We start from the raw sequence: 9,567 nt of genomic DNA, 5'->3' as shown, positions 1-9,567 counted from the left end.
CCAAAAACAGTTGGAGAGCCAGGTTTGGGAACCCCTAAGTAAAAAAAAAAAAAAAACTAATATCATGGCCACTGGTCCCATCACCTCCTGGCAAATAGAAGGGGAAGAAATGGAGGCAGTGAGAGATTTTACTTTCTTGGGCTCCATGATCACTGCAGATGGTGACAGCAGTCACAAAATGAAAAGATGCCTGCTTCTTGGGAGAAAAGCAATGACAAACCTAGACAGCATCTTAAAAAGCAGAGACATTACCTTACCGACAAAGGTCCATATAGTTAAAGCTATGGTTTTCCCAGTAGTAGTAGAAGACGAAGAGTTTGGATTTGATATCCCGCTTTATCACTACCCGAAGGAGTCTCAAAGCGGCCCTTCCTCCCCCACAACAAACACTCTGTGAGGTGAGTGGGGCTCAGAGACTTCAAAGAAGTGTGACTAGCCCAAGGTCACCCAGCAGCTGCATGTGGAGGAGCGGGGAAGTGAACCTGGTTCACCAGATTACAAGTTTACCACTCTTAACTACTACACCACACTGGCTCTAGTAGTGATGTATGGAAGTGAGAGCTGGTCCATAAAGAAGGCTGATCGCCGAAGAATTGATGCTTTTGAATTATGGTGCTGGAGGAGACTCTTGAGAGTCCCATGGACTGCAAGAAGATCAAACCTATCCATTCTGAAGGAAATCAGCCCTGAGTGTTCACTGGAAGGACAGATCCTGAAGCTGAGGCTCCAATACTTTGGCCACCTCATGAGAAGAGAAGACTCCCTGGAAAAGACCCTGATGCTGGGAAAGATGAAGGGCACAAGGAGAAGGGGACGACAGAGGATGAGATGGTTGGACAGTGTTCTCGAAGCTACCAACATGAGTTTGACCAAACTGCTGGAGGCAGTGGAAGACAGGAGTGCCTCGCGTGCTCTGGTCCATGGGGTCATGAAGAGTCGGGCATGACTAAACAACAACAACAAAGTTAAAAATGCTTTCTGTCAATCCTGAACCCCATAGAGTGGCTTTTGTTGTTCAAAGCATGTGGGGAGTACAGTGTTCTCCCAAGGCTAGCACAATTCCTTGACCTGGGACTATGTAACTCTTTTGGGGGGGCCTTGCCTGTATCTCCACAGATTTCCCAACTGAGAGTCCCATTGCAATTTGCTGCCATCCATGCTGGCAACATCAAATCTGATTACCAAAAGCAGTGTTGCTCCGCTGTGCCTTCCCAGCATCGTAAGCCAAGCAAGGTTTTCAAAAATGTGGCTAGAAAGGGCATGTTGCCTGGCCTCCTATAAATACACAAGGTCAGAAATGGCTTCAGTGAGACAGTTTTCATTTGTGCATCAGCTCCTAAGAGCCCGGCTTCACGAGTCCTTGATCTTTCTTAAGTGCTGAAATGAAAAGTCTGTGTGTGTATATTAAGAGAAAAATGAGATGGTTTGAAGCCAACATGTTACAGCTAAATTGACCAATTGAAATGCATTTTCCTCCCTCTTGCCTACTTCAGTAAACAGCACGCCGAACTTTGCCTCTGCCTACATCCATTTGTCAGGAGAATACTGAGGCTTCACACTTCCCTCGTCCGTATTTTCAGTCTCCTGAACTTTCTCACAACTCATCCCCTCTGTCCAGTGAGGTCCAACGAGGTGTCATCTCTATCCTTATGAGATGGATAAATGCAGAGACAAGTTCAGACTATTTGTTTGGTGGTGGCAGAATCAGCTGCTAGGTGGAAAGGTGATATTTTATTTTTGCTGCAAGGGGGTGGAGAGAATTACAAATGGTGAGGTGCCCTAGGGAAGGAATAATTCGTCAATTTCTTTTCTCTCTGCTTCTCATTTTTCTATTCTTAAATTCAGTTCTACAGATTCTGCGGCCATTTGTGTCCCCCTGCCACATAAATAATCTTCACAAATATTCATTCACATTTTAGGTGTGAGTTTCTCTGAACAAACATGTTTTTGTATGCACTGTTGACTAATGCACACATTTTCCCAAGCAATTTCCCCCCCTAATATGCATTTTTGTAAATAATTTTCATTTATTAAAAATTAAAAAAACAAAAGCTTTCTGAAAGTTGAAGTACACCATGTCAACCAAATCAATCTATATGCTTGTTGACCTTCTTAGAGGACTGTAAAGCATTAGAAACATGATTGCATCAGGATGACTGAATTTTCAGGGTTTTATCAATGGACAATATTCACACGTGCATTTTTAATTGGTGGGGCGAGATGGAACTGTGCTGAAGCAACTGAAAAGTTGGGCAAACCACACAGCCTCAGGGGACAGACCAACCAGTTGTTTTAAGTCAATTTGCATTCATTCATTCATAAGTAGGGTTGTGGGGGGAATTTAATTTAGGTTGCATGTTACTGAAAATGTAGTTAATTCCAGGTATGGCTCACCCATCAGGAAAGGTGAGGCGACAGCCTCAGGGGGCAAAATACACAGAGCCAGCAGGTCCCACTATAGATCTTGGGCTTTGCCTCAGGCGCCAAAATGTATTGAGCCGACTTTCTGAAACAGTACAAGAACCACAGCACATCCACCTTTTGAAGGTTGCACTTCTCTGAATTTTGCAGCCGGTCGGTGTGTACAAGGGTGAGGTCCGCATACAAAGGCATATACTGCTGAAAACAAGGTATAAAATGCATCAACTGGGGGGAATCGCTTTGGAAAACATGTTTACGTTGGGTGAAATTGCATTTTGAAATGTGTATATTGGGAGAAAGAGGCACTGAAATGTAAGACCACCCACAGGATTTGGCCCAAACCCAAAGTGATTTGGGCCAATTTGGTGAGATCAAGTCACGTGGAGAAAGCCCTTCCAGGGTCAGGCAGCATCCTGCAGCAGATACGTGCCATCTTGAACACTGTAAAATTCAATGTGTCCTGATGGTGCTGTATAAATAATAAGACAGAAATCCATATCTTTTGCAACGGGTTTAGCATCCATTTCCCCCTGGCGGTGGCTGAGGATTATTTTAGGTATGCAGTTCATAGGCCGTCTGGCCCTCATTCTGCGTATTAGCTAAGGAGTTCTTATCATGGCAGAATGTCAGCTTTGAGAGGATGACTCTATTTGGAATTTGTTCCGCTTCACGGACCATATACAGAAATTGGCAAATAATGATGTTAAACTGGTTATCTCCCGCTTGGACTACTGCAATGCACTCTACGTGGGGCTACCTTTGAAGGTGACCCAGAAACTACAACTAATCCTGAATGTGGCAGCCAGACTGGTGACTGGGAGCGGCCGCCGAGCCCATATAACACTGGTCTTGAAAGACCTACATTGGCTCCCAGTACATTTCCGAGCACAATTTGAAGTGTTGGTGCTGACCTTTAAAGCCCTAAACGGCCTTGGTCCAGTTTATCTGAAGGAGCGTCTCCACCCCCATCGTTCTACCCGGACACTGAGGTCCAGCTCCGAGGGCCTTCTGGCGATTCCCTCACTGCGAGAAGCCAAGTTACAGGGAACCAGGCAGAGGGCCTTCTTGGTAGTGGCGCCCTCCCTGTGGAACGCCCTCCCACCAGATGTCAAAGAGAACCACAACTACCAGACTTTTAGAAGACATCTGAGGGCAGCCCTGTTTAGGGACGCTTTTAATGTTTGATGCATTACTGTATTTTAATATTTTTTTTGGAAGCCGCCCAGAGTGGCTGGGGAAGCCCAGCCAGATGGGCGGGGTATTAATAATAATAATAATAATAATAATAATATTATTATTATTATTATTATTATTATTATTATTATTATTATTATAAACTGGTATGTCATTGAAGGTTGTGGGCCTTGAGCAATGTGGAGGACCTTCAGAGGAAGCTTTTTTATCCTGAGTCAGACCATGGGTCCATCCAGTTCAGTATTGTCTGTTCTGACAGGCAGCAGCCCTCCAGGATTTCAGACAAGGAGTCTTGTCCCAGTTGGAGATGTTGGGGATTGAACCTGAGACCTTCTGCATGCAAATCAGATGCTCTATCACTGAGCTATGGCCCTTCTGATCTAGAGAGTGATGAAAAACAGAGATCAAGGCATATTTTGCTATATAGAGGGACTTGTGAACTGGGACCCATTGCTAGAGTTCCCTCAATCGAGAAACACATGGGGTTTGCCAGTACCTACTCCTTAGGGAGTCTCTTAGACAGAAAATGCTCCTGAGCAAAGAATCCTTTATGCTCAGAAGGTGGGCTCTTTTGTATCCAAAGCACACAAGAGGAAGGTATCCGCAGAGTCATCCCTACCGTTAGACAGAGTGAGACAGATATCTTAGGTTGTAGTTGCCAGGGGGCACTGTGGTCCCCCCCCCCCGGCAATTTCCCTGATTCATCTATTTATTTATTTATTTATTTACTTTTTAAGATGATCATTATTGAATTTTTAGTTACATACTATACATACACATACATTATATTTCACATTTGTTCTTGCTCTCCCAAGCTGACTTCCCTCCTTCCTTCTTCCGGCTTTTTTATGTCGTCTTTAACTTTTCGCATTGTCTTTGTCCATTTTATATATAATTGTTCTTCTTCAAATTTTTTCCATAAAATGTCTGTAAACAAATAAATCTTTCTATATATACAATTCTTGTTGTCTGTCTATATTCATTTACAAATATTGTTCAACAATAGTCCTAATAAACATTTTTAATTCATTTTGATATTATTATCCAATAAATTTCTTGTGTTTTCCCGTTATGAGGTTTATTTCAGTTCTCCTGGTTTATTTCACATCGTCTCCTCTATATAGAACATAAATTTTCCCCATTCTTTTTGATATGTTTCGTCACCCTGATGTCAAATTTTTGCTGTTAGTTTGCCTATTTCTGCATACTCCATAACCTTGTACTGCCATTCTTCTATTGTAGGCAATTTTTGCTGTTTCCACACCTGAGCCAGCAATAACCTCGCTGCTGTTGTTGCGTATAAGAACAGTTTCTGGTCATTCTTGTCAATATCCTCTCCCACCCTTCCCAACAGGAATGTTCCCTGATTCATCTAAGTGAGCCTTCTTTAGGGCACCTAGTGCCAGGGGCTGGACTGAGGAGGAATGGTGGGGGCCGCTGCCCCTTCTCTTGAACCTTCCCAAGGGCAATATAGATTTAGAACAGTGGTTTGCAGAGGGGCATGGTCCAAAGGGGGAAAGCTGGGAAATACTGGGTGAGGAACAGCTAGAAGAGAGAGAGACAGTTGGCAGATTCCGTGTCCTTGGAAAGCATTCCTAGCCCCCTTCGCCTAAGACTAGACGGGCTTTGAGAGTGAATGAACAGAGGGCTCAGTGGCAACAAACTCAGATTACCCAACGTAGGAGTGGTGTAAATTAATGGGGATGGAGGGGGTGAGCCTTTACTGGGAGCAACCGCGATTTCGAGAGAGAGATGCATTCCTTTCTTTGTCTCTGATTGTGATTATTAAAGAATCTAACCGGTAAGAATGCTCCTTTTGTTTGTTCTGCTTGTTTACTGCCACGGGGGAGGGGGAGGGGCAGATCCGATTCCCCGAAGCCTGACGCCTAGTCTGCTGCCCTCAGGTCCATTTTTGTCCCATCACGTGGATTCTGTATGTGGGTGTGATGGCCTGGGACTTGGGCTTGGACTCGGAACCAGAGGAGTCTCAGTCCGCACTGGATCCTTTGCCTCAGGCGGCATCTGAACCTAGTCTGGGGCCTGATCCTGAAGAGCCCCAGTCTGCACAGGTTCCCCTGCAACAAGCACCAGCTGGGCCGAGTCAGGGGCCTGAGCCTTTCCTGGCTCCAGATGCAGGGATGACCTCGTTGCCTTCAGCTGGGCCATCACTTACAGCTGCTCCACTACCAGTTGGGTCAAGGGAGGCTGAGGTGGCCCCTGGGTCTAGTAACCCACCGACGTCTCCCGAGCTGCAGAGACTAAGGCCTGAGAGAAGGAGAGACCTGAGTACTCGCAGGAGGAGTGCTCGCCTTTGGGCAAAACAGGGAGGTGAGTCACTGGGGGATCAGGACTGGCCGCTACCCCGACAAAGATAAAAGGCTGTCAGACCCTGCCCCAGGTTGCGGGAGCAACATTGCTGTTTGCTAGAACCTGCCTGAGATCCTGTGCCTGACCGTGCCTGGTTTCCTGCCTCGTGCCCTGCCTTGGCCCTGTTGGACTGACTCCTCATAGAACCCTTGGATTTGGGACCAGATCTGGACCGTGTTGCTCAGTTTAACCCTCAGGCCCAGCACAGTGCGACTGGGGGATGGTCTCCATCTTTGGCTGGCATGGGCATCACATCTTAGCCACCCCTTTATCTTTCTCCCAGGTGCATTCACCAGCACCCCCTGCCCTATGTCTGTGCCCTCTCATTTCTGGTCCACCGGGATCACCTTCTGGGCAGTTCCTGGGGCTGCCAACCAGGCAGCTATGCCACCCCCTCCTGACACAACTCTTATTACCAGTGATGGAAGGGATAACCTTTTCCCCACATATAGCCTCCTTACAAGACTGCATCCCTTCTGGGAAAAATGAACCAGTGTTGCATTCTATTTCTACAGCCTGGTCCTGTATGGTTCTGCAATGGTCCCTGGGTGCTCCTCTGTGGCAACGTGGAGCCAGTGTGGGACAGTGGTTTGAGGGTTGGCAGTGGTGGACTTTGGGGTATCAAATTTCGCCAGCGCCCTCTGCAATGCCAAAATTCAGCAACCCCCGCCTTCCATTCTACATCACAGTTGTGGCGGCTTCTCCAAGGCTTCATGTCCAGTGCGCCCGAACTCCTAAATCTTTCTCTAGTGTTGGACTAGGACCTGAGAGTCCAGATTTCAAATCTCCACTCAGCTACAAAGCTCAGTGGGTGACCTTAGGCCAGTCACTGCCTCTCAGCCTGATCTGCCTCACAGGACTGTTATGGGGATTCAGTGATGAGGAGGAGAACCATGTATAGTATCTTGACCTCCTTGGAGATACAATGTCAGGTGTGAGTGCAGGAGCCAAGTCCTGTGACCAATAGAACTCTACAGGACTGGGGCCTTCCTAAGTTTGTTCTGAAGAGGCAAGGCACGGCCTCACAGGTGAGGCTGATTGGTAACTCACAGCACCTGGTGGCAAGAGCTGGGAAGGGATATAAGGTCAGCATTTTCCCTTTGGCTCTTTGCCACAGCAACACGTTCCCTGCCTTGCTGCGTTTGACTCCTTGCTTCTTGATCCATGGACCCTTGACTTCCTGACTCCTTGCTTCTAGATCCTCGGACCCCTGACTTCGCAACTCCTTGCTTCTTGATCCTCAGACTCCTGACTTTGTGACTCCTTGCTTCCTGACCCTCAGACCCTTGGCTTCTTGACTCCCGGCTCTCTGACCCTCGGACTCTTGGATTTCTGACTCCTGGCTTCTGGACTCCCGTTCCTGCTCCCACCCCGCCATCTTGCCCCCGGTCCCAACGTCCCCAGCAAGGACTTCGATTGCCCGTGAAACGGACTGTGACAAACAAAACATGAGGAACCCTGCTTAGTTTTTATTATTATTATTATTTCTGCACCGCTAGGAGGGTAGGATGGGAAAAGGTGGGATATAAAATGCAATAAAATACAATAAAAATAAAATAAATCCTTCTCCTTGGTGTCACAGTCTGCTGGATCTTTCCCTGCACCTAACAACCATCCCATTCGACCTGCTTCCACCACAACCACTCCCAGAACCTGATCCCAGTCTTCCCACCCCCACCCCACCCAGGATGTACTTCACAAACTCACAACACCACCTCCTTCTTCCTCATCGCCACAACCATTCCTCCTCTTCTCCTTCTCCGGCCCAACTGCCCCAACTGCCACTTTTGCAATGTTCTGGTTCCCCTGGCAACTGTTGCCAGGTTTGCCCAGAACTGTCTCATTCCCGACTATTTAGATTTTTCATCAGGCAAGTAGCCCTCAAGGGATACGGGTGGCGCTATGGGTTAAACCACAGAGCCTAGGACTTGCCAATCAGAAGGTCGGCGGTTCGAACCCCCATTACGGAGTGAACTCCCATTGCTCGGTCCCAGCTCCTGCCAACCTAGCAGTTCAAAAGTATGTCAAAGTGCAAGTAGATAAATAGGTACCGCTCCGGCAGGAAGGTAAACGGTGTTTCCGTGCACTGCTCTGGTTCGCCAGAAGCAGCTTAGTCATGTTGGCCACATGACCCGGAAGCTGTACGCCGGCTCCCTCAACCAGTAAAGCAAGATGAGCGCCGCAACCCCAGAGTCGGTCACGATTGGACCTAATGGTCAGGGAGGGGTCCCTTTACCTTTACCTTTTAAGTAGCCCTCATGAAATATAAAGGTAAAGGTAAAGGTACCCCTGCCCGTACGGGCCAGTCGTCTCCAACTCTAGGGTTGTGCGCCCATATCACTTAAGAGGCCGGGGGCCAGCGCTGTCCGGAGACACTTCCGGGTCACATGGCCAGCGTGACAAGCTGCATCTGGCGAGCCAGCGCAGCACACGGAAACGCCGTTTACCTTCTCGCCAGTAAGCGGTCCCTATTAATCTACTTGCACCCGGGGGTGCTTTCAAACTGCTAGGTTGGCAGGCGCTGGGACCGAGCAACGGGAGTGCACCCCGCCGCGGGGATTCGAACCGCCGACCTTTCGATCGGCAAGTCCTAGGCACTGAGGCTTTTACCCACAGCGCCACCCGTGTCCCCCTCATGAAATATATTAAGTCCCAAATGGAAGAATTAAACCAACATCTCATCACAATAATGCATGGAGACACATACAATAGTTTGAAGACGACAGGCCCCATTATCTCCGCCAGGAAATGATGCTCTGCGGGTCATTTTCAGCTAAAGGGGTGGGGGGTCTTAGATGGAAGCAAGTCCTCCATACTGGCTATAACTCTCCCCCTCTCCTGCAGGAGTATCAGATAGGGAATCTATCGCTTGCCTGGTTGCTTTCAGGTGGAGGTGAACGCACATCATTCATCACAAGCCATGCACTCTGCTCTCTTCCTTGCCAACAACTCCCGCTGTTCTCTCTCACACACCCATGGCTATTTGGCAGTCATCAGTGCTAAGAGAAAGTGGATTTGGCTTTGAAGTGACATGTCCATCTCTTCAAAAGGTGCTTTTTTCATTTAGGCTTTATGAGCACATGAGCTGCATTCGTGGCGACTGATCAACTCGTTCGAGTGGAGCAAGAAGACCAGAGTGAAGCTGCCTCTGAAATAACAAGGCAATCTCTTGGAAGGGGGAAAGAAAACCAGGGCACTCTGTGAACCAGTTCAGATTCTGCCTCACCTTTCTGTTTGCACATTTAAAGCAAGGGTCTCTTTGTGTGTACAGCAATGGACTGACTCCAACTGCACCTCCTTTACCTAAGATGAAGTTTCCTTGGAAGCAGAGCCATTGAAATTAGTGCAGGTGACTTAACTTAGGACCCTTAATTTCTACTTAGAACTTAGTTGAGTATGGCACCAAGGCAGGACAGAGATGTCAAAATAAGCAAACACTGTATAGCATTGACATTGTCATATATTGACAGTGGTATTGAAAGGAGCACGTTGGGGACAAAGTAACTATTGTTTACAGTATATATAGCAGACAAATGAAGAATTGAAAGTTCTTTGCTTTCTGAATTTGCTTTTTCTATCTTTCAC

General features: G+C 47.4%; 1 long non-coding RNA gene across 1 annotated transcript; it reads right to left on the bottom strand.

Annotated features, from left to right (window-relative positions):
- Positions 1 to 445: 445 nt before the first annotated feature.
- Positions 446 to 7,844, bottom strand: LOC308459175. The gene is made up of 4 exons (XR_013977850.1): positions 7,690 to 7,844; positions 3,837 to 4,542; positions 2,395 to 2,616; positions 446 to 1,779 (listed from the first exon to the last, which is right to left on the bottom strand). It is a non-coding gene; the product is annotated as an uncharacterized lncRNA (long non-coding RNA).
- Between the last annotated feature and the right edge of the window lie 1,723 nt (positions 7,845 to 9,567).

The sequence above is a fragment of the Podarcis pityusensis genome (genome assembly GCF_964106645.2).
Source record: "Podarcis pityusensis genome assembly, chromosome: 12".
NCBI classification, from domain to species: Eukaryota; Metazoa; Chordata; class Lepidosauria; order Squamata; family Lacertidae; genus Podarcis; species Podarcis pityusensis.
Note: the sequence above shows the minus strand (reverse complement) of the source record. Positions and strands in the feature narration are given on the sequence as shown.